Here is a 16,936-nt window from a genome sequence, read left to right on the forward strand (position 1 = left end):
CTAACATGGAGTCCTACATCGCAGATCTGTTGCATGAACTATTTGATCCACACCTCTCGACAGTCTTTGTGGTGGACAGAGCGCACAGATTGCTGGGACAGAAACCCCCTGTTGGTGCGCCGCCAAGGCCTATAATAGCGAAGCTTTTGAATTATCAAGACAGAGACCTTGCCTTGAGGTTAGCCAGAGAGAAGGGCTAGATTACACATAAGGGAAACAAGATCTCGTTCTACCCAGACTTCACTCCAGCGGTGCAGGCGGCGAGACGGGAATTCCTCCCGGCGAAACGAGGTATTTTGCAGGTACGGATCCCATATTACCTGCTGTATCCAGCCAAGCTCAAAGTGTCATTCAATGGAACTGCCCACTTCTTTACTGATGCGAAGTCCGCCCTGAAATTCGCCAAGCATGTAGGAGGGAAGAAGAAGGAAGGGCATCAAGAAGTCATGGAAGCGACAATGACTGATTAGGGTATCGTATTTTCATGCATATCGTCCATGTTACACTGCTATACTGAGGGTCCAGAGAACTATTACTTTAACGGTGGCTACTTGTTTTGTTGCCCCTTGCCACACTGACTTTCACTGTTCTGAATTGCTGTGACCTTGGACGTATTGAGTCATCCGCAGATTTCCCGGCCACCTTGTACAATACAAGGTAGTTCACCGGTAATGCTACGCCCCCATGGGAAGTTTCCTTTTTTTGCTGAGTATTTGCTTGGAGTTTTCTACAGCTGGGGTGGGTAATCTACAACCTGATTGGGGGGTTGGAGTGGATGGTGGGTGGTGGGAGGGGTTTGTTTCGTTGTTAAATGCCAGTACAAATGTGAATTGGTGTCTAGCCATTGTCATTTTAGGAGGGACAGGATCATGTCGTTGCTATTTAAGAAAGACACTGTAGGAAAGCATCACACATATGTCCGATAATACCTTAAATTGTATAACTTGTAATGTACAAGGGATTAATGATGGCAGGAAGTCAAGGCTGGTTCATGCTTATTTGGCACGACACAACATCGGTATCTGCTTATTGCAGGAGACACATTTGAACACTACGCCATCCCAGAGACTTCGACATGGAAGATGGGGTCATACATACTCCGCTGTATACTCCAACTATGCGCGAGGGGTGGCTGCATTGGTCAAGCGAGGGCTGGACTGGAAGGAGGGGCTGATACATGGGGTTCCGGAGGGCAGATACACCTTGATACAGGGAACCTTGGGTGGTATGTACATAGTCTTTGTGGCCATATACAGCCCTAATGTCGATTCCCCAGAATTCTTTAACAATGTCTGGACGAAAGTCAGGGCGACTGGCTGCAGTACAATTCTAGGGGGCGGGGGGGTATTTTAATGCCATTCTAGATGATGCACTTGACAGACGGGGAGCTGCCCGGACTCTACACAGTGGGTGGCTAGCACCGCCCTGAAGGCGATAATGGATGATGGAGGGTTGATTGACATATGGTGCAGCAGACACCACTCACTGAGGGAAGGTACCTGTATTTCAGATCATCACAGCGCATGGTCCCGCTTGGATTATTGGTTGGTATCTAGGGATGTAGCTACTTGGACTACTAGCGTGGAACACATGCCGCGTTCTCTGTCCGACCACGGTCCCTGTTTATTAAAATTATTGATCCCGAACCTGCCGAGGCGTGCCTTCTCTTGGCATCTCCAGCCTCATGCCCTCCTTGATGAAGCCTTTAAAGAGGAGATCCGGAAGGATATCACTGATTATATTGAGTTAAACACAGGGTCGGTGGGCACCGAGGCCTCACTCTGGGAGGCATTTAAAGTTGTTGTTAGAGGCCAATGCATAGCCCGTCAAGCGGGAGTATAGAAAGCCATAAGAGGCACGCTTGCATCTCTAGAGGCTAACATAAAGGAACTTGAGACACAGTTTTATGTAACCGGCGATCCAGAAACCTCTGGTCTATTAAAAGCTAAGCTATTAGATTACTCTGATGAGGCGCAACGCAAGGTGAAATTCCTGGGTAAATATACAGAGGCCAGGAGATATGGAGAGGGGAAAGGCCAGGCCCCACGTTGGCGGGTATGATTCGGTCACCCAAGTCCACGACTTACATCTGCTGCACCAGACACCACAATTAGGGGCCAGGGGGGATATTTTAAATGCCTTTTCTGGTTTCTACTCCAAACTATACACTGCCACTAAGGAAACGTGCCCAGAAGGAATGGAGTCCTTTATGGAATCAATTGCACTAGTCTGGTCACTCACAGAAAGTATATGGATCTACAATCTAGACCCAGTGTTGCATGAATTTATTTGATTTGGCGCACTGGCTGGGGTCTCTGTCAACTGGTCGAAATCGGTAATTTTTCCTTTGACGGACACTACCCCACAGGTTCCCTCGGAATATCCCCTGAAATAGGAAGCAGAAGCGGTCAAATACCTGGGTATATGGATAAGCCGGGATGTTCAAGAAATTTGGAATTTGAACTATGGGAGGGCTGTCATGTGGCTAGCAGAGAAGGTCAAGATATGGCGAGGTTGCCTCTGTCTCTCACTGGGAGGATAGCCTTGGCTAAAATGGTCATTTTACCCAAATTCCTGTATTAATTTGTAAATATTCCGATCCCGCTTACATCACACTTTTTCAATACTCTCAAATCACATCTCGTCACCTTGGCATGGGCGGGTGGACAAGTTAGGGTCTCCTGGGATGTGTTGACACTGCCTTTGGGACAGGGTGGTTTGGGCGCCCCAGACATGCACCTCTATGCGTTTTGCGCTCAGGCCCAATTTCTGCATTTCTGGGTCCAACCGACCCCCTTCCAACCCCATGTAGCGGTAGAACAAGATGCTGTTGCACCTATCCTGCTGAAGGTGGCCATCTGTGCAAAGGCGCGACGTTCTAGAAGGGATGTGAACTCCGCTGGAACACTGCGATGGGTATGAGAGGAATTGCGTAAAAGGGAGGGAGTCCCGTTATTATATGTTCCCTCGCTTATGCTGACGGAAAACCGAATGCTGCCATGTATTGCAGGGGGGATTAGCAAATCCCTGGAACAGAAGCTACACCTTTACACATTTGCTGATTTGTTCCCAGACAACGAATTTATGCACCCTCCGGCAGCAGAGGAGGGACGGGCCATGCCCTTCTCAGAACTGTTTTTGTATCCCAGACTGCGAACGGCATGCCGTGCCATTAGTGATGACTTATCATCAGCTCCCCCAGTGTTTCCTGCATTGGAGAACCTGGTGGGATCCCCGTCCCCGCAGAAGTTGGTTACCAGACTCTATAGGCAAATGCAAAACACAGCACCAGTGGTCCTGCCTAAATCCCTGCAATAGTGGAATAAAGACCTTCCATCTCCGCTAACCGAAGACCAATGGGGATTCTGTTGCAGACAACTTACGGAACTCTCGCCTAACTATAGACTACGCCTGATACATTTTAAATACTTACACAGTCTCTATAGGAGACCCATTAGTCTGCATAGGATGGGGCTTAGAGAAGAAGATGTCTGTTGGAGATGTGGGTTTTTCCCAACCTCATTTTTACACATAGCATGGTCTTGACCGGTGCTTACAGATTATTGGTCTAAGATCTTTATCTCCGTGAATCAGATTGTTGGAAGATCGGATACCCCATCCCCCGAGCTAGGCATATTGGGATATGTCAAAGACACACCACCGAAATCACGTAAATTGCATGCGTTACTTTTCCTATTTGCCAAAAGACAAGTGGCGGTATATTGGGGCAGGAGACGGGCGCCATCGATCAGGGGTTGGCTGGCCGATGTACCTATGGCCACACACAATTGGGAACATTCTGGGAACTTATGCCGCCTACTTCCTTACCTCGCGACATTTGGGAACCTTTCCTGCAATGGGTTCAGACACAAAAGGAGGCTGCCGAAGTCGAAAATACTGCAACTGTGCAACCTTTGGAAAAGGTGGGGAAGGTAAATGGATATTCCTTGTTAAGCGGTAGGCCGTAATATCTAAATTCCTAGTGTGAGATGGGGTAAATGGATGTGTATATACAGGATTTTATGTCTCTTGTGGTTGTCAACTGATGTTTTAAGCTCATATACCTGTGCATGACTATTGTAAGTATGACGTGACCATCTATTGCATTTTTTTTACTACTATATGACCTATGGCTCATGATCAATGTAACAACAAACTGGCTTATTCTTTTGATGTAATGTTTTGTAACTAATTAAAATGCTAATAAAAACTATTTTTAAAAAAAAGGCCTTCTTGGGCACGGCCATCATGGTGGCCAAAAGAGACATTGCGTCCAGGTGGAGAAAAAAACTCTGTCCCACGATCTCCCAGTTGCGTAAGGGACTGGACTGGTGTGCCGCACAAGAACAGCCGGTATATGAAGCTCGGGATGCCCAAGTAAGCACAGGAGAGCATGGGGAAAATGGCTCGGCTTGCTGGACTAATATGCAAAACAGATGTGCATTGATCTGAGGTTTGTGGCGCTGTAAATGCTAAGATGTATGGAAATGATGCCCTGATCTATTGCGTCTGATGGCTTTTCACCTCATTAAAAAACGATAAAGTTGAGTATCAAAACAAAAAATGTTCATACATATTGACATGTATCAACATTTATTAATAAGTATTATAAATTAATATGTATATTTCTTTTTTTTCAGCTTCAACACGTGTTCCGTAATGCCTGAAAATTAGTAGCATGTCTAAACAATACCATATTAGAACACTGACAATGTTGTTGCAACAAATTGGTCCATCTGTGTTTTTTGTCAGGAAAGCCCTTCAGAAAGACCTACTAGCCCAGCAAATGCTACACGCAAACATTATTGGTCTGGATATAGTGTTTTAGGTGATAACCTGAAGTTTAAAGAATTGGGAGGCATACCAATAAATATCGAACTAGAGCAGCTTAATGATGGTTCTGGTAATAAGCAGACATTACGGACTAACAATGAAGTGTGACACAAATCGTGTTAAACCCCTTCGCTGCGGCCGCGATTCCCCCCCTGTGCGGTAAACAAAAGAACAGGGCGGGGCCGTGACGAACCCCAGCCGTCATCCGCACACGAGCACTGCGGGGCGTGACGGCTGAGGTTCGTCACCAGCATGGGAGGGGTTAACAAGGGAGACGATCTAAAGCTGCAGTGAACTCAGAAAAGAAAACATAGTGACACAGCTCTATATGGTAGCCCAGTTAAAATAGGTTTGGCAATCCCAGTTCCAAATAAAATCTGGAACAAAAGCCTTTTTCTTTTGCAACTAATCAGATACATCTGTAATGCATACATAGAAAACAGATGGAGTTGATGCTAATGTTTTTCAGTGTGCTGAGTTAGTTCAAGATACAGCCCTTATTACAAAATTGGCTTTCAGTGATATGTACGCACAGGATGCTGAATACCATCATAAATGTTTAGTTGGACTCTGTAACGGAGCATGCAGTTTTCAAACAAGCATTGGCATAGCCAAAAGGTCTCGCCTTTGGGACCTTATATAAGTGTTTAGCCATGCAGCAAATTATCCTGGATGCTGTGCCGCCAGGGCATGGAGAGCTATGGAATTTCTACACACTAGGTTATGCAGTCTGATTTAGGAATACAAGCTTGCCTTAGTAAACATTAATGGACACTCCAAAGCTTTCAAACGCACAGACAAAAAGACAAGTGCCTCGATGCAAGTCAACAGCACTATAACATTCTGTGTGGAGCCATCTTGCAGCTATTTTCTTGATAAATGTTACAAAATCCAGAGCATGCACCACTATCCCCACTCTCCGTGCTATTTTACAACAATGAGGTATTCTTTGTAATAAATAAGTATGTTTTAGGAAACTATAAGTTATATATGGACCTCAAGAACTTTCGACCCATCTCACTGCTCCCGTTCCCGGCAAAAGTCATTGAGAAGACCGCCAACAGACAACTGACCCACTTCCTGGAGGAGAACAACGTTCTGGACTCCTCCCAATCTGGCTTCCGCAGCAACCACAGCACAGAAAACGCCCTCATCGTCGCCACTGACGACATCAGGACCCTTCTGGACAACGGAGAAACTGCTACCCTCATCCTCCTGGACCTCTCGGCCGCCTTCGACACCGTCTGCCATCACACCCTACACAAACGCCTCCATGACACAGGGATACAAGAAAAAACCCTGGACTGGATCACCTCCTTCCTCACCGGCAGAACCCAGAGAGTCCGCCTCCCCCCCTTCCAATCCGAGCCCACCACGATCACCTGCGGCGTAACCCAAGGATCATTCCTCAGCCCGACTCTCTTCAACATCTACATGGCACCACTCGCCAACCTCGTCTGGTCGCACCATCTCAACATCATAACATACGCCGATGACACCCAGTTGATCCTCTCACTCACCAAGGACCTGGACACCGCCAAATCCAAACTTCACGAAGGAATGAAAGCCATCGCAGAGTGGATGAGGACCAGCCGCCTGAAACTGAACTCCAACAAGACGGAGGTCCTCAACCTCAGCCCCACCCCCTCCACATGGGACGACTCCTGATGGCCGGCAAAGCTGAGACCTGCCCTGACCCCCACCAACCACGCACACAAACTGGGTTTCATCCTGGACTCAACGCTCTCCATGACCCAGCAAGTCAACACTGTCTCCTCCTCCTGCTTCAACACCCTCCGCAAGATCTACAGATGGATCCCCACCAAAACCAGAAGGACGACTCAAGCGCTCGTCAGCAGTAGGCTGGACTAGGGCAACGCCCTCTACGCAGGAACCACGGCCAAACTCTAGAAGAGACTGCAACGCATAAAAAACGCCTCATCCTCGAAATCCCTCGCCACAGCCACATCACTGCCCACCTGAGACACCTGCACTGGCTCCCGGTGAACAAGAGGATCACCTTCAAGCTCTTCACCCACGGCCACAAAGCACTCCACAACGCCGGCCCAGCATACCTCAACAAACCACTTACCTTCTACACCCCGAACCGCCAGTTTCGCTCCGCTGACCTCGCCACCATCCTACGCATCCGCCAAATGACAACCGGCGGCAGATCTTTCACCAACCTCGCCGCCAAGACATGAAACTCCCTCCCCATCCACCTGCCCCAGACCCAAGACCTGCTGACCTTCAGTAGACTCCTCAAGACTTGGCTGTTCGATCAGTAGCAACTGCCCCCCGACCCCCCGTGCCTTGAGACCCTCACGGGTGAGTAGCGTGCTTTATAAATGTTCTGATTGATACTCCTTGCAATATCATAACTAAAGAATAATCTTGGCCTGCAGTAATATCTTAAATATATTAATTGCCACAAGAAAAAAATACAACTCAAAATATAGGAACAATAGTTACTTACCTGTAATCTGTGGTTCTCCAGTATTGGTGTCTTTCATAGATTCACATGCCTGAATCATTCCCCGTCGTCGGAGTAGGAGTCCCACGGTATATAAAAAAGCAGTAATATGCCATTTGTACATAGCAAATAACAGTTATAATAAACCAGGAAGTAAAGTAGCCTCAGCTACCAAGGAAAAAACTTCCACATTAGTGACCATCCAAGTCATTATGTTAGACCAAACTGCAGCCAATCAGGCCACAGCTCCCACCAAGGTATTCTCCCCAGAGCCCCAGTCTGTCAGATTTTTGTAGCACTGGAGTGTACCAGAGTATATCTCTATATATATAAATCTTAACAGTCTGGGAGAGACTCTGAGGGGAGGTGGGTGGGTGCATGTGAATCTATGAAAGACACCAATACTGGAGAACCACAGATTACAGGTACCGTATTTTCCGGCGTATAAGACGACCCGGCGTATAAGATGACCCCCTACTTTGCTTGATAAAATGTAGGTTTCGTGCTATACTTGCCGTATTAGACTACCCCCACTTCCAGCGCAGTCCAACGCAGTCCTGCATAGTTGGCTCGTACTTTGTACGCTTTTGTAACCTGCACACTTATCACTTTTTTCTCCAGGAATGTACCAATTGCTACCTCATGTATTTTGGTTGCTCACTATTGTCACTTTTGATCCATGTAACTAAACGTTTGCTTTTGTAATTTGTTCATTTGTAATTGTTCCTCTTGTATCAATACTGTTCCTACTGTAAAGCGCTCTGACACCTTCGGGTAAAGTCCGCGCTATGTAAAAAATGCCTGAAAACATACCTTTAAATTTTGTACCCGGTGTATAAGACGACCCCCGACTTTCCAGAACATTTTAAGGGGTTAAAAAGTCGTCTTATACGCCGGAAAATACGGTAAGTAACTATTGTTCTTCTCCAGTATTAGGGGTGTCTTTCATAGATTCACATGCCTGAATCCGAGTAGTTAGCAGTAATACAATATGTCGCTCTTAGACGCCAAAGGAACAGTTTTCATGCATGAAAAGAAAGCAATGCAACAACATATGAAAGCGTCAAAAGAGCAAAAGGAGGAGGGAGAGAACATCAGAGGCTCACCTTATTGAAAAAGATTACGCAGGACTGCTCTCCCCACCGAGGCATCGGTATCACTTGAAGAATCCAGACAGTAATGCCTCGTGAATGTGTGTCTGCTGGACCATGTTGCAGCTCTGCAAATGTGCAGGAGAGGCACACCAGCAAACAAAGCAGTTGAAGAGGAGACTGCTCTCGTAGAATGCGCTCTAGGTAAGGTCTGTAAGGGTTTACCTGCTTGTTGATGGCAGAGCCCTATCGTGGATGAGACCCACCTGGCGATAGTCTGTTTTGTAACTGCACAGCCTTGTCTTGGTCTGCCATGCGCTACAAATAGCTGATCCGTCTTTCTGATGGCAGCTGTTCTTGAAAGATAAAACTTAAGGCATCTCTTAATGTCTAATGTGTGTAAAGTTCGCTCCGCTGGTGACTGCGGATTGGGAAAGAATGTCTTAAGTATCACTGGCTCATTTAAATGAAAATCCGATGGCACCTTGGGCATGTACTTCGGGTTGGTGCGTAGAATTACAGAGTCATTCGTGAATTGCAAGAATGGTGGCTTAGACGTGAACGCTTGCATGTCACTCACCCTTCTGGCTGATGTTAACGCCAGCAGTAATGCAACCTTCCAAGTGATGAACTTGAGATCAACTTTATGGATTGGTTCAAAGGGATGGCGCATAAGCTGAGCCAGTACTATATTCAAATGCCAGGATGGAGGTGGTCGACGTATTGGTGGAAACATACGAAACAAACCTTTAAAGAATTGCTGGATTATTCTTGAGGAGTATAGAGAATTCGTACCATCCTGACGGTATCGTGAGATAGCCGCTAAAAACACTTTAAGTGTGGAGTGCGCCAAACCTGATTTAGCCAACTGCAAAAAGAAAGGTAAGATCTTCTCCGGTTCCGCATTCATGGGATGTAAATTCATAGTTTGGCACCAAACGCAAAAACGCTTCCACTTGAGCTTGTAAGTTTTGTTCATTGAAGGCGCTCTAGCATTGGCTAGGACTTCTTGACAGTCATGTGGAATGTTCAAGTGTGCAAACTCATGGTGTTGAGGAGCCAAGCCGATAATTTCAGAGATTGAGGGTCCGGATGATACACCCTGCCTTCTTGAATTGTCAGAAGATTCGGAATTTGAGGCAGTTGGACTGGTTCGCGCTCTGACAGAAGAAGAAGCTGTGTGAACCAATACTGACGTGGCCACCGTGGAGCAATTAGAATTATTCGACACGGTTGTCTCCTCATTTTCTTGATGACTTTGGGAATTAACGGAATTGGCGGGAAGGCGTAGGCAAAGATCCGTTCCCAATTCATTGACAGAGCATCCCCGCAAGATTCTCTGTGGGGAATCCAGCAAGCAAAGTGAGTACATTTCTTGTTCTGATATGTCGCGAAAAGATCTTGATCGGGGAGACCCCATCTCTGGAAGATCCGATCCAGCACTGGCTGATGCAGTTCCCATTCGTGAGTGCTGTTCTTGGATCTGCTCAGTGAATCTGCCAGCACATTGGCTACTCCTGGAACATGCACCGCTGACAAGTTGATGTCGTGAGCCAGAGCCCAATTCCAGATCTCTTGAGCCTGTTGGGACAATCGGGCCGATCTTGTGCCCCCCCTGCTTGTTCAGGTAATGCATGCTCGTTGTGTTGTCTGTTCGAATTAACACTGTCGAGCCTTGTAGAATTGCCTGAAAGGATTTTAAGGTGAGGAAAATGGCCCTTAATTCCAACAGATTGATGTGCCATTTCTTTTGTTGACTGTCCCATTTGCCACTGATCGTCATCCCTTGAAGGTGAGCGCCCCAACCTTCAAGCGAGGCATCTGTGGTCACTATGAATCTGGGGACTTCTGCGAGGAAAGCACAACCCACTTGCAGGTGGTGTTTCTGACTCCACCATAGGATTGTATTCTTCATTCGAGGTATTAAGGTGACGATATCCTCGAAGGAACCTGAGACCTGCACCCATTGGCGACTGAGTTCCTCTTGTAAGGGTCTCATCTGCAGACGACAGTTTGGAGTGAGAAGGATGCATGATGAGATCATCCCTAGGAAAGATTTGAATTTCCGAACAGAAACGCACTCTTTTCTGAGGAGCGTAGTTGCCATTGTCCGGATCTTCTCCTGTCTTTCGCTTGAAATGAAGACCTGAGCGAGCTTGGAATCCAGCGTTGCTCCTAGGAAAGACTTCCTTTGTGACGGTATCAGATCTGATTTTTCGAAGTTGACTGAAAAACCCAGGCTTTGAAGCAGGCAAAGGCATTTCTGGACATGTTCGCTTGTTGTGTCGTAGGAATTGGCCTTGATAAGGCAATCGTCCAGATATGGGTATATCTGAATACCCTGCAATCGTAAGTGGGCCGCTACAGGTGCCAATATTTTTGTGAATACCCTCGGGGCTGAACGTAGTCCAAAGGAAAGCACCTTGAATTGGAAATCCCTGCCAGCCACTCTGAACCTTAGGAACTTCCTGTGTCTGGGGAAAATAGGTACGTGGAAGTAGGCATCCTGAAGGTCGAGTGTTGCCAAGTGGTCCCCTTCTGCCAAAAACTGGAGGATCTCTTGGAGAGTTAACATTCTGAACGTTAATTTTTTTATTTATTTGTTGAGGGCACGCAAATCGAGGATTGGGCGCCATTCCCCTGATTTTTTGCGTATCAAGAAAAAACGAGAGTAAAAGCCTGTTCCTCTCTGGTGTTGAGGTACTCTCTCGATTGCCCCCTTCCGAATCATTGTATTGATTTGGATGAATAGCTCCTTGAGATGTGCTGGGGGCGGCCCTTTTGGTGGTGAATTTGGAGGGGTCTTTACAAATTCTAATATGTGGCCCTTGGACACCACATCCAGCACCCATTTGTCTGTAGTAATCTTTGACCATTTTGAGCAATGTAGGGATATTCTTCCTCCAATTCGTTTTTGGCTGGGACACAATGGCGGCAGGAAGTGAATCTCACTTTTTGTTGTTGTTGTCTCTACCCCGATAAGTGGATTTCCCTCGGGGCTGTGAATAAGTATTTCTTCTTTGGCCATAAGGTTGTTGTTTATATGGCTGGTACCTCTGGGTGTTTTGGGTGTTTGTATAGGAACGCTGTTGGTAATATCCTCCTCTATTTGAGAAGCTTCCTCTTGCTCTAGCGCCACGAAAGGAAGATTTGCTATACTGCAGAGTACCCAAAGATCGTGCAGTTTCGGTATCCTTTTTAATAGCCTGTAAAGCCTCATCCACATGCGAGCCGAATAGGTACTCGCCATCATAAGCCATGTTTAACACCTTGGCTTGTACCTCCTGCCTAAAGGATGTAGATTTCAGCCATCCCTCTCTCCGAAGGACAGCGGCTCCTGCCAACTGTCTGAATCCTGTAGCTGCTACATCCACTGCAGCATCAATGATCTCCGAAGAAGCACACTCTCCTTCTTGCAGAATTTTAATCGCCTCAGACCGGTCCGGTTCAGGCAGTTTCTTAATGTAAGGCGATATTTCAGACCACATTTGCCTATCATACCTGCCAAGAATTGCCATAGAATTAGCAACCCTCACTGTGGTCGCTGCAATCGTTGATACCTTTTTTCCAATGGTATCGAGTCGTCTCCCGTCTTTGTCCGTTGGTGTGGAGATTTGAGACGACGGGTTCTTTGCTCTCTTTTGAGCTGCCTGCGCAATGACTGACTCCGTCTTGGCCTGGCCAATTAGGCAAGCGGGTGAAGAAGCTGGTGCTCTGTACTTTTTATCCACTCGAGGTAAAACTGGAGGTAAAGAATTTGGTGTGGCCATGATTTTTAGACCTTCCTTCCAAATAAATTCTATAATAGGTATAGACCAACTTTGTCTCTGAGACAAATTCTTAAAGTCGTACAGGAAACATTTGTCCTGTTTAGTCTCCATGGTAATGAGAAATCTCTTGGTTGCATTGTCCATAATCCTATGGAAATTCGCAATATCCACCGGTGGTGATTCAGCCTTTGGTTGTTCATCTGGAGAAGGTGAGTCAGCCTGATAATCTTCATACTCCGACGAATCCGATTCATCTAATTCACCTTCTTCTTGAGCCTCTTCCTCAGTAATCTCATCCTCCGCTTGGTTATAAGGCACCGGTATAGATAGGTTATGCCCCGTTTCTTCCGGTATAGTAGGCATTGAATTTGGGGTCACTCTGGGCTGTGGGGAAGAGATTTGTGATTCGCCAGACTCTGAGGGCGGAAAACGGCGATAGTAATCGTCCAACATGGACATTACATTTCTGAAAAGTTCCATAGGCATTTGCGTCCCTGGTGTTGGTGTAGTATCCAACCTGGGCGGTTGTGTCACTTGCTCCTCTTCCTCCTGATCCTTGACTAGTATAAGCAAGTCAGATGGACTCTTGGCTGCTTGAAATAATTCATCACCAGAGTTTTCTTCCTCAGAATCCAAGAGCCTGTCTGGCATTGTTAATGGCGACATACATGGAGACTGGGATGGGCGCTTTTGTAGTAGTGCCGCAGTGGTGGCTGGAGATGGCAGCGATATCACGTTGCTTTTTGCTGACCAGACTTGGATATCCGTGCAAGATGACAGCTTTGGTGTCATTGGATTCTCTTGTGCCACTGGGAAATCTTGTGACTTAGATTTTGTTGTGAGCGATGCAGTCGCCGTCGTTGATCGCTCCGTCGACAACTGTGGTTGTTGAGACTTCGTCGACGAGACGTGTTTCGTCGTCGACGACGTCGTCGACGGAACTATTTTCTTCGTCGACGGGGCCGTCGACGGGGTCTTCGTCGACGGGGTCGTCGACGGGGTCTTCGTCGACGGGGTCGTCGACGTCTGGATGGTCGACGGGGCCTTCCTCGTCGACGATGGGATGGTCGACGGCTGCTTCGTCGACGGTGACGTCGACGACGGCAAGGTCTTCTTCGTCGACGGTAAAGCTGTCGTCGACGGCAAGGCTTTCGTCGACGCTGATGAATGCTTTGTCGACGGTGGCTCGTCGACGGTTGGTGAGACCTTCTTCGTCGACGAGATGGGACGAATCTGGACATGAACAAAAGTTGGAGCGGACGCCGAGGACATCACCAAAGAGGTTTTTGGTGAGGAAAAAGTCATGGTAGAAGTCACTGGAGTGGCTGCCTGACAGGAAACCGGCAGAGAAGTTGCCGCCTTGGTAACTGGCCTCTGAGGTGACACTAAAGACACAGTCTTTTTAGATACTGGTGGCCTCACAGATTTTTTCAGAGGATTTCTTCATTTTAGAGGTAGAAGGCTCATCAGCGTCAAGAGAGAGCTGGGTCTGCTTCGCCACCTTTGCCTTAGGGGTAGTCACCTTACCCTCAGCCATTATTTTTCTAGAACCCATAGAAGACCCAGAAGCCAAACTTCCTACCTCAGAAAGTGGCAAATCCTTATCCTTATTCCGCTGTATCCACAGGAGCAGGCGACCCTCCCTGTCCCTGAGGGTTTTTGTAGGAAAAGTGCGACAAATCTTGCACTCCTTAGCCTGATGATCAGGATACAAGCAGTATATGCATAGAGTATGCGGGTCCTCCTTGAACAGTCTTGCCTTGCCGCAAGATTCACAGGCCCTGAAAAGGGACTTAGAAGTAGACATGTTTGAAAGTGAGAACTTTCAAGAGTAGAGAAATAAACTGAGCAGAGCTCAGAGAGACTCCCTATCACACGACGTGCGGTAAAAAATCTGACAGACTGGGGCTCTGGGGAGAATACCTTGGTGGGAGCTGTGGCCTGATTGGCTGCAGTTTGGTCTAACATAATGACTTGGATGGTCACTAATGTGGAAGTTTTTTCCTTGGTAGCTGAGGCTACTTTACTTCCTGGTTTATTATAACTGTTATTTGCTATGTACAAATGGCATATTACTGCTTTTTTATATACCGTGGGACTCCTACTCCGACGACGGGGAATGATTCAGGCATGTGAATCTATGAAAGACACCCCTAATACTGGAGAATTATGAATATATTCCCCCCGTATTCAGTGCACTTCAAAAGCTGTCGATCATACAAGGGTTGGGGGGCATATGGGAGCAACATCAGCATTACAGAAAAGGCAATGCTTCCTAAGGAGGTCTATATACCTAGAGTCTGTTCAGCATTTCCACGCAATTATTTTCACAACAACCCACTTAACTGCTCCCGAGTTCCCACTCTGGCATAGCTTGAAATCGCTTGCCGTTATAAAAGTGTTTCTGTGCCATCCTTTTTTAGTTCTCGCCTGAGCAAGCGTGCATGCGCTGCTCTGCGAGGCTTCTAATAGGGACTTTTTGTGCTCACACGCTATTGGGCTTTGCGTGCGTCTTTCTAAGAAAGATAGCACGCAATTGGCCAAAGGCGAGTGCATGTCCCTCCTTCTCTCTCCCCTGGCCTAGGGAGCTCGGGAGCAAGCAGCAGCGCGGCCGGGTGCCAGCTGCATACCTTGCATTCCAGTGTGCGAGCACCGTGCTTGTTGCTGCATGTAATAGCCCGGCGTTGGCCTGCCTCCGGGAAGTCAAATGGTTCTCAGTTTAAGTCTATTTTTAAATGTTCTTGTAAGAGCATACAAATTCGTAAATTTTATATTCTAGTAAAATATTTTCAAAATTAAAATTGTTTGCGTTTTCCCTATTAAATCTATTGTGCGTTTGGTGGCATCGCTGTAGTCTTCCCAAATTTAACTTTTTTCAAACTTTTATTCCAACATTTGCTTTGGGTTACTTCTAAAAATGTAGTGTTACATTTATTGCCATTCAACAGGCAATGCATGGAAGTCCATGTATGGATCTATTGTAAACTCGACATTCTTTTCAGTTACTGTCCTCAATTATGTGGCAGTGCATGTGTATGTGACCGTCAATAACATTTTTTTTTTTCCTGGTGTTTTTTTTGTTACTGTTCGTAGTAAAACAGAACATGTTTAACCCGAGAGCTTTTTGTTTCTGCTTTCAAGAGTATTGAGAACTAGACACAGACACGATTTGTTTTTATGGTGTTTTGAAACCACTCCAGTAGCCAAATCTACTTTAAGTTAATATTGATGTGTTAAATGTAACCGTTAGAGTGAACGGCCAGAGCACTTTGGCTTTATCAAACCTATTGTGTACAATATCTGTATTTACATTGACTTTGGGACCGCCCATTGAATGGCCTTTCTGTCGATTCCATTTACTTGCTTCGTATTTCCTGGCTTTCTTTCCTCACGTGTTTGACCCCCTCCTGAAGCCCAGACATTTTACTATCCTTATGATTGAAATATTTTTATCCTTCCACTTCCTACATTCAGTGAACTACCTTTTCTTTTGCTTCCAACATTGCTTGGGAGTGCATGTGTGGTTTTTTTGTCTGTTAAACTTTGTCCCTTCCCACCCTGTATGATGCCTCCCTCTTCACATCCCGGCTGTCTCATTGTTTCTAGTCTGCTGCTTCCTCCACCCCTTCTGCTGGCCATTTATTTCGGAATATATTATAACACCTTTCCCCCACAGCCCACTGGGGCTCCTTTGCTTACCACTACTCATTGGCAGGTAGTGTTGACTTCTCTCCTCCCACTTTTTCGTTGTTTTCCTGTTCCTCCCGGTCCTAACTTTTTTTTGTTTGTTTCTTTCTTTTTCTTTTTTTCTTCTAGGAGGGATTGGCAGCTGCAGTTTGCTACCTTACTGCTCCATTCTCATTTTGATTTTTAAAATGTACCATTCCATGATGAACATCCAACATTTTGAAGTGGTACAATTAAATTAAAGGCCACATTGCGGCCTCATCATGAAGTTATGCGTACATGCATCGTGACTTTCTTTCAAGCATGAATGAGGTCTCTCGCAAGCCCATAAGTCATCCTGCAAAGGGGCTTAATTTTGGCCTTTCTTTTAGCTAGTGCTGCTCTATAGTGGCAACAAGAATTGGCAAAGCAAAAATCTGGAAAGTCATGTCAAAGAGCATACCTATCGGTGTTGCCAATACATGTTTTTAATTTTTCAAAGAACGTTTATTTTGTTTATATGACTTCCTATCGGTGTGTGATTTCTGGGGGTATAGTTCTTCGTGTATTTTAGGTTTTCTACAATCTTTCAAGTAAAAGGCTATATCTGTCTAAATATGTATCTTTTCATTTGTGCTTTGTAGTTGACATTGCCGTTCAGAATCCCGCAGCTGTGAAAGTTCTTATCTCTCAGATCAGTTGCTTTCCATTAATTTAACCTCATCTTATCTTTTTTTCCTGAAAATGTTCGGTTAGCCAGTTAAGATTCTATGGCTTGTATTGCGTAAATTAAAGCTGTACAATACTTTATCCATCTTTTACCACTTCTCCTAAATTAAGATACACCAACTGTGAAATGTACTAAATAGATGAGGCAGCATTGCTTTTATTCTACCTCTTCTAAAGCATGTTCATAAAATGTGCAAGTGGTCCGAGTATAAAAAAACAAGCATTGGCATAGCCAACAGGTCTCGCCTTTTGGACCTTATAAGTGTTTAGTTATCCAGCACAATATCCTTGGTGCAAAAACATCAACTGTTGCATGGCTACACACTTTTAAGGTCCCAAAGGCGAGACCTATTGGCTATGCCAATGCTTATTAA

At 46.0% G+C, this 16,936-nt stretch overlaps 1 protein-coding gene across 2 annotated transcripts in view; it reads right to left on the reverse strand.

Moving 5' to 3' along the window:
- Nucleotides 1–16,936, reverse strand: part of AGGF1 (angiogenic factor with G-patch and FHA domains 1) — a 425,972-nt gene that overhangs the window by 275,938 nt on the left and 133,098 nt on the right. The gene's annotated exons all lie outside the window — the stretch shown is intronic.

The sequence above is a fragment of the Lissotriton helveticus genome, chromosome 2_1 (assembly GCF_964261635.1).
Source record: "Lissotriton helveticus chromosome 2_1, aLisHel1.1, whole genome shotgun sequence".
NCBI lineage: Eukaryota > Metazoa > Chordata > Amphibia > Caudata > Salamandridae > Lissotriton > Lissotriton helveticus.